Genomic DNA, 11845 nt, shown 5'->3' with positions numbered 1-11845 from the left:
CAGCACCCCCATTTCCCTGCCATAATCAAGAAGCAAGGAGAGTGGTTTGTGACAGGAGGGCTTGTCCTACCCTCTTGGACTTAGGAAGTGTCCCACAGTGGGGCTCCCCATTGATTCCAGGGTCAGCTCAGGCCCACATCCAAGAGTCTGAGGAAATGAAGCAGGGCCATACTAGGCACATGTTCATGCCCACCACACAGTACACACACACACACACACACACACACACACACACACACACACCACAAGCCTCACCACACATACCACACACACAGCCCCCAATACACTCACAGCTACCTACCACATATACACCACACAAAGCTCCCAACACACACAGTCCTCAATATATACCCCATACACACAGCCTCCTAATCATACTAATGTAGCCATTTCTCTATACGTAGCCCCCCTTATACCACACAGCCCCCTAATGCATACATAGCTTCCTACCACACCCAGTGCCCCCAATCCATGCCAATGCACATAGGTACATAGGTACAGGAAGACACACACTGCAAACCTGCAGGTGTGCAGATACACACTGTTCTCTCATGTCCTCTTACCTAGATTCTCAGCCCCCCTCATCTCTCTCCCCTCTCTCTCAGCACATACACACACTTCAGGCTGGAACAGGTCAGGCACCACAGCCTCTGGAATAACTTGGGGCTTAAGTGGGGGAGTTTGCCTGTAGCCAACAAGATCTCAGCTTGCTCTGCACTGACCCCCAGGGATTAGTGAGGTCTCCCCACTTCAGGCCCATAGACACTGAGATGTTTTAAAAGGAAGGTTATTCAGACTCTAAGGAGGGAGACCACAGAAAGTGACAGCAAGAATATTCAGAACACAGGTTTCTGACTCAAACACAATCGGTGGGTGACTGCTTCCTTTCTAGGTCTCAGTCCTGGGGTGACCCTGCTGGCCTCCCTTAGGGAAGCCAAGCTCCAGGGTTATATTAAAGTCCCCTAGCTTACCCTCAGCTTCCCATCAAAAGACTGCCTCAATGAGTTGCTGTGAAGGAGCCTGTGGCTATGCCTCCTGTGGGCTGTTGGCTGGCTGATTCATTCATTCCTCAGTCATTAATTCAACAGTGCCTTCTCTGTGTCAGCTCTCTGCTTGACATGGGAATTACAGTGGTGGGCAAGAGATGCCCAGTCTCTGTCTCCATGGGTTGCAGTCTAGAGCACTGCTGTCCTGTAGAACGCTCTGTGATGGTGAATGTTCTCTCTCTGCACTGTTCAATATAGTGGCCCCTAGCCACATGTGGCAATTGAGCACTCAAAATGTAGCAAATGCGACTGAGGAGCTGAATTTTCATTTTATTTATTCATTTAAATTTAAGTTCATTTGGTTTGATTATTAATTGTAGCTGATGGCTACTCTATTGGCCAGCACAGTTCTTGCAAGCAGATTAGTCTTCATTTCATTCAATGGGGCAGGATATATGTGAAGGAATTCCCTCCCTTCTTCCAGAGCTGTGGGGTTTCAGACCCTCTGTCTGTGAGTGTGAATGGGGCGGTGGGGGGGGGGGCGGCCTGTGAGCATGGCTTCTCTTCCTGTTTGGACCATTAGTTCCCTACATGCTATAAGAATGCAACCCACCCACATGTGTGTGAACCAAACAGGCTCCTTCTAAAAACTGTAGATGAGTAATTCCCCGTGAAAGAGTAACAACAGCATTTCTTGAGTATTTGCTTGGCTACCAGACACTATTTGCATATGCTATATCATAAGTCTTACCAGGGGTTTATGAATACAGAGAGCACACACGAAGAGTTGGGAAGACAACAGGAAGTGGGTTCTGGGGCAACTCGAGAGGGCAAGGCCTGTGACTGTCATGCATAAGTGGGGGCCAGTGATCTCAAGTTGTCTGACTTTTTAAAATCCACACATGAGGCTATGTTTATTGATTTTAGAGAGAGAAAGGGAGGGAGAGAGAGAGAGAGAGAGAGAGAGAGAGAGAGAGAGAGAGAGAGAGAAACAGCAATTGGTTGTCTCCTGTACATACCCCGACCAGGGATCGAAACTGCAACCTAGGCATGTGCCCTGACTGGGAATCAAACCCGAAACCTTTTGGTGTACGGGACTATGCTTCAACCAACTGAGCCAGGGAAAATTGTCTGATTTTTTAAAAGCAACCAGGAATCGTGGCTTTTGTTTGAAATTCATTGGAAATTATTTAAAAGAAATTTTTAAAAAATCCTAACTGTTCAGATGAACAAATGATGATGTGCAAGGATAGTCACTGCAGCTCTGTTTGCAGATTAGAAGTAATCTAAATGTCCACTAGTAGGAGCCTGGTTAAATGACTTATGACACATCCAGTCAATACAATACTAGGCAGCCTTAATCAAGAATGAAATGAATCTTCATTTATAGATATGGAAAGATCTCCAAGGTGAATTAAGTGAAAAAAATAAGCCTGGAACAATGTGTAAGAGAGAACTCCACAACCCATTTTTGTACCCCTGGTTGGCTCACCCCAAGAATGCTCTATCACACCTCTCTGGGGCCTGCCATGAGTGTACACTGACCTGTGTAGTGTGGACCTATGTACATGTTTATTTATCCAAACACATCTACACAGCCCCAGAGCAGATGACCTCAGGGGACAGACTTCCTGTGTCCTCTTCCAAGGTGAGAAGAAATGGGTATCTCCCTGTTAGCAATGGGCCTTCAGATTCCTTGTGACCTGCCCTTTCTACTTAAACCCCTGCACTGCCCATGACTGAGAAAACCAGAGTTGCTTCTTTTCTCCAAGTAAATGTGAGAAAAGGCCCCAGGGCCCCAGGCATTAACAACACGAAATGATTGTATAGCATGTTCTCTTTCGAGTGAGGAAAGCAGGAAAGGATTAGTATTCCCTTTTTGTGGATGAAGAAACTGAGATTCACACATCACACACATATGTGCGTGCACATGCACATACTTGTAAGAATTAAAAATATATTGTGGTGCAAATTAACACAGTTATTCCATTGTCTCATAGCTATGTCACCAAAGTCCCTGGCCCCATCTAGGAACCGTAAGGGGGAGCCTTAGGCAGGGGCCCCAAGCTGGAGATAAGACAGCAAAAGAAGCTGAGAGGTAAGGGGAGAACCATGGCATTTGAACAAGAACTCCCCCTATCGGTGGCTTATATTATGGCTGAATGTGATCAAGGGTCTGATGTAGCTCTCTGTGCATAAGGACCTGTATACTGCACAGGCTCTCAAGGCATCAACTTTCCACACAAGTTTCCCTACCCCACAACAACCTTGTCTTCCTGCCAAGTTTGGGCCAAAAAGCAAGTGAACCTGAAGATTCAAAGATTGTCAATCTGCCCCCAATTCCCTCAGCCACAGGCCTAGATCTCTAGTATGAGTTCCAGCGTGTGATTAAGGAAGAAGCAGGCAGATATTGAGGGAGTATCCTCAGCCCCACTAATGTGCCCATACTAATATTGGCAAATCACAGGCTCTGGCAAAATCCATGATCACGGAGGTCCCAGGGTCGCCAGAGATGGCCTTAGATGGAGATGGCAAATCTGGCAACAGACTGACCAGCTAGGCCTCCCCTCCCCTAGGGCCTCAAGCATCACCCTGAGGAATTTTATTTAACACACATTTATAAGGTACTTGCTCTATACTTGGCATTGTTGTTAGCACTTTACAAGTATGTTAATTTCCTACTGCTGCTTTAACAAATTATCACAACCTCAGTGGTTTAAAACATCACATTTATTATCTTACATTCTTGAATTCAGAAGTCTGAAACTGGGTTGGCAGGGCTGTGCTCCTTCTGGACGCTCTAGGGGAGAATCAGTTTCCTTTCCTTTCCCAGTTTCTAGAAGACACCCTCATACCTTGGCTCATGGCTGTATCACTCCAACCTCTGTCCTCACATGTCCTTCTTTCACTCTGATACTCCTCTTCCTTCTTATAAGGACCTTTGTTATGACACTGTCTGCTCAGATAACTAACCCAGGATAACCGTCTCATCTCAAGATCTTCCACAAAATCACATCTTGAAAATCCCTTTTGCCATGTAAGGTAACATATCCATAGATTTTGGGGATTAAGATGTGGAATTTTTTTTGCGGGGGGAGGCATCATTATTCTGCCACAACAAGTATTATTAACTCATCTAATCCTGATAACAACTCTATGAAGTAGGTGCTATTACTAATCCCATTTTTCTGATGTGGAAGCTAAAGCAGCCAGAGGTTAAGTTTGTCCAAGATCATACATTGAGTCATGACAAAACTATCATTCAATCTCCAGCAGCCTGTCTCCAGAGTCTGTGCTCTTAACCACCACACTACAAGTATTTGGGGCCTGACAGAAACAGATGTTCTGTGTCTGCATCTTCAGACACAAACACTCTACATGCTCAAACATCTCACATAATGGTTGTGTATTTTCATACACATGTAACACAACACACATATATTTCATATATATATATATATATATATATATATATATCTCCAAATACCTGGACACACACATTCACAAACATGCACTCTGCTCACATACACTCACATTACACACATGTACACATACACATGCTCTGAACACACACATACATGTACACTATCGCAGAGCCTATGCATAAATACATATTCTGCACACATAGCAGACATATTATACTTTCTGTGCTATTTGCACACACAAACATCCTGTGTTCACAACCACTTAATGCCCTGTGATATACACACCTTGTTTATGCATGCACACAGAACCATGTAAACATATATTCTCTTAATAAACACATCTTGCAAAAAGATATATAATATGCTTTCAATGTCGTACATATTCTGTACATGAATATACCATGCATACACATATACTCACAGATACCTATGCTATCTAGGCACATATCTTACCCACACATAGATTCTATATATACACACATACACCCTACACAGAGTCTCACTTGGCATCCATACATTGTATAAATACACACTTTGCACCCCAAAGCTCTGTGCCCTGCATACACATTTACATTCCATGCATATGTTCTCAAGAACATACATACAGAGACCCCGGGTACACACATACTGCACACTCACACATATCCCACTCTGAATGCATACTTTCACACACACCTACAATCTTTTTTAAAAAATATATATTTTATTGATTTTTTTACAGAGAGGAAGGGAGAGGGATAGAGAGTTAGAAACATCGATGAGAGAGAAACATCAATTAGTTGCCTCCCGCATACCCCCCACTGAGGATGTGCCCACAACCAAGGTACATGCCCTTGACTGGAATCAAACCCGGGACCCTTGAGTCCGCAGGCCTACGCTCTATCCACTGAGTCAAACCGGTCAGGGCACACCTACAATCTTCTAAAAATACATTTTATATGCACAACCTGCAGTTACAGAGATGTATATCCTATTCAGCAGGATGAAATACACACTGAATTGTCAGCTTTAAATACCCTTCACACAAAACCACACAACTGAACAGCCCTAGCCGAGATTTTGAGGTGCTTCCTTAGGCAATTCCCTCCAACACGCGCTGGAGGTTCTCCCCATTTTCCTGGGGGGGAGGCTGAGGCTAGGGAGGGGCGGGGCTAACCCTGGCTAGCCCCGCCCACCGCCCGCCGGCACCCTCCCCCCTCACCCACTGCCTGGGTGTGATCAGCCCCCGGCTCGTATCCCTCAGCTCCAACAGAAAGTAGTTCCAATACCATGTTTGTTAACTAGGTTATCTAGGCTGTGGAAGATTTTAATGTTGAATTTTATAGCTTTACCACGCTCTGCCGTCCTTGTGAATATTGTAATATTGCATTTTTTACAAGTTACTCTTCTGTTAATGTTCCAGCTAGTAACTTTTATAATCCTCCTCAATGAAATTTTTTTGTATTCTTCCGCACCGTTAACCCCAATGGCGGCGCCTCGGCCCCTGGCAGGAGGCAGATACGAGATGAATTCCTCTTTAATCAGAAATAATAATAATAAAAACACACACGCGGCTCTGCGGTCTCTCACTTCGGCTTCCCCTACCGCCGCCACCTCCTCTCCAGCCCGCCTGTGGGCCCTGCGGCCGAGCCCCGGGCTGCAGACCAACGGTGCAGTGCGGGCTCCGGGCCGCTGCCCCCATCTCCGACCTTCCCGACACTGCGGCTCCCTCCAACCCCCAGTCACCCCCAGGTTTCCATCCCTCCTACTGCCTTGTGTCTGGCTGGCTGGGCCTCTCCCGCTGCCCCTGCCATCACTGTTCTCCCTCTCTGGGCCTCTGTCCTCTATTTCTCAGGCTCCTCTCAGTTCCTGCCTCTTCTGCATCTCGTCTTCCGTCTAGGTTTCCTCTCAGGCAGCTGCTCTCTTTTCCACCTTTTTGTCTTCCGCGTTTCCAGTCTCTACATCCTGCCCTTCTTTTTTTCTTCTCGGAAGACCAGAAGCCATTTGGGCCGGAGTGGGGAGCCCCGGTGAGGGATGGACCCTGCTTAGTGAGATGACTAGGTGGGGGCTGGGCTGGGATTGGGGGTACATTTGGAGCCACTAGGGAAGGGGAGTTTCAGGGTTATGGTGTCTGTGGCCATTCAGACAGAAGGGGTCTGCAAGAGGGGAAGGGGAAGGATGTCCAAAATTTGGGGGTGAAGGCTAAGTCAGAGGAGCCGAGACTCTTGACGAAAAGGCAGTCTGGCAAGTGCCAGACATCCTCTTGCCCTGGGGTCCCCTTCTCTCTAATACGAAAGACCTCCCAGGGAGATGGGGGAATGGGCTGTTACCTGCAGTTGGGGAAGAATCTTGGTGGAGGGGGATTGTGTGTGCATGCTTAGGTGCATGGGGTGAGGGCCTATCTTCACTGATAATGGCACAAGAAAGTATGATCTGAGGCCTCAGCAAACAACATGAGCTCTTTCGTTCCGTCAACAAATGTTTATTGAACATCCCCGGTGTGCCAGGCCCGGTGCTGGACCCAGGGAACACATCAGGAGTGAGACACAGTCTGGTCTCATGGAACTTATGGACAGATGCTAATCAAATAATCAGTGTTTGCACACTGGGGTCACTCTAAGGATTTTTGAACTGGGGGAAGCGTATATCCCTGTGGCTTTCAGGAATCCTATGGGGGCTGAGGGGGCAAATTGGACTCAGGACAGATAAAGTCTCCATCTTCCTCCTCGTGCTCCAGCTCCCAGGAAGTGGGAGGGACTTCTGCCACAATTTTGCGGAGGGAACTCCCCACGTGGTAAAGTGAGTTTTTATCAGCTGGTTGTTAAGACTCCATCCGATCAGATTTTCCCTAGTCTTCCAGATCTGACTACTAAAGTGCTCTCCTCTCTCATCATACAGAGGGGATAGCGGTCCCACACGTGAGAACAGAGGTACCCAACATCTGGAAATCAATCGGAGCCCCAGCGCAGCTGAACATCTGGAGCGCTAATCGAAGGAGCCACCAGCGGTCCCCCCCCCCCACTCCGCCCCCGTGGGGTAGGGCGGGGAAGGGGATGGAGGGGTAAGACTAGTCATCTAGCGGGGCACTCGATGCTCCTGTCTTTGTGCCTCCCAGGCTGGACGGAGCTGAGAATCTGCCTCGAAGCAATGCCGAGTGCTGCCCTGCCGGGGCGTGCCAGTGCCCCCGCGTGTACCCCCACCAGGTCCGCTAGGAAGGGTTAATGGTCCTGCGCCCCACTCCCACCTCCACTGCGGGTCAGGAGCGAGCAAGTGAAGGGGAAATTGTTAAATGACTACCAGGGAAAGGGAGAGGATGAGGGACCAGAGGGGGAGGGGTGGGGACAGGCGGGGCCTGGGCGCCGGGCGCGCCTGTGCGGAGCGCGGAGGCTGCGAGCGCCCGCGACAGTAAAACATCTGTAATGTGCCATTCGCCGCTGCTCGCTGATTGCTCATGGATTAAAGATTAAAATCTCGGCTTTGGCAGATGGGGGAGAGAGAGGAAACTCTTACGAGCACGTTTTGCATCTGCATTTCATTCTGCTCCGCTCCCTGCGCCACGCCTGGTGGCGCCCGTCCTACCCCGCCCATCCCGCTCCCGGCTCCCCCAGCGTGGCCAGGCTGGGCCATAACTCTCCCACCACCGGCTCTTTTCTCACCCTCCTGTCGCTCCGAACCCTAGGCACCTGGTCCCCCTCGTCTCGTTTTCACCCGGGGGTTCTCGCTTCTGACCCATTGTTGGTCACTCTCTCGCTCCCACCAGACTCCAGGCAGGACACCATGAACCTCCCTAGAAAAGGGGTACCCTCCATTCCAGGGACTGGGTACCACACGCCCACCATGTTAGGCTGCCTACCCCTGGCGAGTCCTGAGGCAGGGGAGTGGATGCAATCTTGGTACTCCTGGTTCTTGGAGAGGGTGCAAAGGTATTGTGGTGTGGCCAGGTGGGCTTACCTGGGCGGATGTGTCCACTTTGTGCTTTTCACACTGAGCTGCTGTGAAGGTATTGTGGTGTGGCCAGGTGGGCTTACCTGGGCGGATGTGTCCACTTTGTGCTTTTCACACTGAGCTGCTGTGAAGGCGGGGAGTGGGGTAGGAGAAGGGACTGGGTTCTGGAGGACTCTTGGGAGCTCGTAGGGCCAGGAGGGATACTCCTGGAAATAGGTCTGTTCTGGCTTTTAGACAGTCCCTGTAAAGTAGCCTGGTGCTGGGCCACTGAGGAGTTGAAAGGTGTGCGCATGTATTTGGGGAACTGGGGGCAGATCCACCGGCTTCCTCATTTTCCTGGCCTCCCAGAATGTGTCCTTGGCATCAGACTTTGTTGGGGGGCGGAGGGGAGGAATCCAAGCAGAGAGAACTAGAGACAAAAGACTGTCAGAAAGACAGACAGGTACTAGGGAGCCAGAAAAGGGAACAAAAAGCTGCAGAGCAGTGTGGCAGGCGTGAGCACCTGCACCTGGTAGGTGGGGGGAGCAGGCTGGGGAGCAGGCTGGGGAAGTGGCGGGAGGAGGCCCTGCCTGGGTTCTCAGGCTCCAACTGGGAGGAGGAGGTTGGTTCAGGGTGAGCAGAAGAAAAGCTGAAGAAGGATGAACGAGAGGAGGGTCGGTGTGGCAGATGTAATTAATTACTGCATATTAAAATGTTTGTTTACTGAGATGAACAGCGGCCGGAGGTCTGATGGTAATTAATTCACAGCATTTCCCAGCCCTCTTGGAGCCCAAACCCCTCTTGGGAGGTCTGGGGGTGGGCTGGGCTGGGTAAGGTGCTGGCTATTGCCTCCTCTCACCAGGGGTTGGAGCCCAGATTGCTGACACCGGAGGGAACCTCAGACAGCACATACTTGGGGAAACCACGGCCAGAGAAGAGTTGTGATTAGTGATTTGCTCAAGGCCACCAGCTGGTCAGTGATGGAGCCAAGACAGTAGCCCCTGCTTTCTTGTTCATGGAAATGTGTTTAAGGCCAAAGGAACACTGAGGTGATGGTGCTCTTGGGCAGAGGTGATATAAGAGAGAAGGCATAAAGGGGAATCAGAGCCAAAGTAAGGAGCTGAGAAAAAGGCAACAGACTTAGGGCCCATCATGAGAGGGGACCAGAAACCCCCTCACCCTGGAGAGGTGGGGGTGAGGCGGCACAGTTATCAGAAAGCAGCTCCTCCCCACCACACCATCCTGGGCCATGACCGGGGAGGCAGAGCAGTTAGTATCCCCAGCCCTAGAGACTGACAGTCTGGCAAATTCTGTCACTCCCAGCCTTGTGACCTTAGAGAAATAATGTCACCTCTGTGGGCCTCTGTTTCTGTATAAAGTGGACACCTCCCACACGGGGTAGTTGGGAGGAATGCATTGGTTGTTAGTGCTTTCACAGAGGAAACAGGCAGCGGGCACTTATGCCCTGTGGCTGCCTCTACTCCCACCTCCTCTTCACTCACACAGGTCACACTCAACAGCGAAGACACAAGCCATACTCACATTCTTCAGCTCCTTCCTCAAGGAGCCAGCTGAGGGAATGCCAGGCAGATATGGGTGGGGAATGCAGGATGAATTGAAGATCTGGCCCTGTTTTGTAGGCGTTCATGGGGTTCACAACTAGTATGAGAACCAAACGTGAAGGAATATCCCTTCAGTGAGGGGCACAATCAGGGGATGGGATTGCCAGTGGGCAGCCTGGCCTTAGGCTGGTGGCTCCAGGAGGGGAAGCTTCCTGGAGAATCTAGGCCACAAAGGATGGAGGAGATGGAGTGAGGCAGGAGCAGAGGAAGGGAAAGACTCTGTGGGCACGGTCAGCAGTCCATTGGTGGAAGGCAGGAGGGGCCCAGACACAGCCCTGGGAGCCCACGGGGATTCCACATAGGCCTCTTACTGGGGGGCTTTGTAGGGGATCCCTCACTTTTCTCTTTCAGGCCCATTTCCATACCAAATCTGGGACTGAAGTCAGGTGGTAGAGCGTGCAAATTTTCCCTCATTTCTCACAACTAAGAAGTGGAGTAGGAGCCTTGGGGAGAGGGCTAGGACAGGCTGCTAGCCAGGAGGAGGTTACATGGAGGTGAGCAGAAAAACAGCTGCAGACGATGAATGAGGGCATTTGAGGTGAATGAGGCATTTGCTCCCTGATGGGTCTGGGCTGGTGGAAGGCTGAGAGCAGGAGGCCATGACTAGTATTTGTCTGGGGCTGAGAAGGACATGCTGGGTTTGTGTGTACAGGACGGCCACCAGTGCTCATAGGAGCCTGTGGTGGTGAATGAGTGTGTTCTTGGTTGTGTGGTCATGTCTACAAGGATAGGCTTATAGGTGTGTAAATACATGTATGAATGTATGTGGATGTGTGGCAGTGTGGCAGCATGCCCCCGAGTGTTAGAGGGTCCCTGTGTGAGGAAATGCTGAGAGACTACTGTTATACATCTGGGCCTTTCTCCTACAGCCAGCCCCCGCCCCCCGCCACACACACACACGCTTCACCCCTGCAGGTGAAGTGGGAGGGGGAACAGGGCCCCTGGAGCTGAGGGGTCATCCCCCAGCCTGATCTGACATGCAGCTCATCCACAGTGCACTAGCCTCCCTCCCTGTGGCCAAGTTAGTGACAGGGCCTGGAGTCTGGGTGGGAGTTTCCAACCGCAGCCCCTGTTCTGGATTGGCTTTTTACAACTTTGGGGGGAAATCACACAAGATATGTTTATTGAAAACAAACAAACATGCAAAGACAAAAAAAATCCCCTAAACAAACAAACAAACAAAAACTCCAGGAGACACAGATAAGCAAAATGAAGAAAGGAAAACCACCTATGAATTCACACCCAGGAGAGCTCCCAGTACAAGTTGGTATGTTTCTTTCCAGTCTTTTCTCTATGGGAACACGGTGACAACAGAAGCAGGGTCCTGAAAACAAACCATTTTGCTGCTGTCTGCTTCCCCCTGCCATCACTGACAGCTGCCATGTGCCTGGCCGGGTGTCCCTCTTGTCCCCACTCCCCGTCAACTCGGCTCCTCCTCCTCCCCTCTCCCGTCCTGGGACACCCTGGAGGGCTTGGCAGCGACTTGTTGGGCGGGATCGAGGGGGCCAGGGCACGCACTGGGGCTGGGCCTGCAGCGGGCTTGTGAGCCGGAGCAGGGGAGGAGCAGCGGGAGGGACCGGAGCGGAGGGGGGCGGAGCAGGGCTGTCGCTTCCCATCAGGCGGAGGATTGTCCCCGGCACGCGCAAGCCCTGCGGCGTTTCTGTGTCAGGGAGTTTTGCCGGCGCCGTGACCCGTGCGAGGGGGGTCGGGCTGCGCTCGGGGAGCGGCCAAGAGTGACCAAGGCGGCCGGCCGCATCATCACCACCTGGCTGGGTCACTGCGTCCCTCTCCCGCCCGCAGAGCGGCGGAGCGGGGAGGGGCTGGAGGTGGGGAGGGGGCGGGTTTCTCCTGGTAACCCTGCCCTTCCGCCCCGCTTGGGGAAGAAGAGCCAGAAGCGGGAGAAATCACC

This window comes from Myotis lucifugus, unplaced genomic scaffold (assembly GCF_000147115.1).
Source record: "Myotis lucifugus unplaced genomic scaffold, Myoluc2.0 scaffold_381, whole genome shotgun sequence".
In the NCBI taxonomy this organism is placed as follows: Eukaryota; Metazoa; Chordata; class Mammalia; order Chiroptera; family Vespertilionidae; genus Myotis; species Myotis lucifugus.
This window is presented reverse-complemented; position numbering follows the sequence as displayed.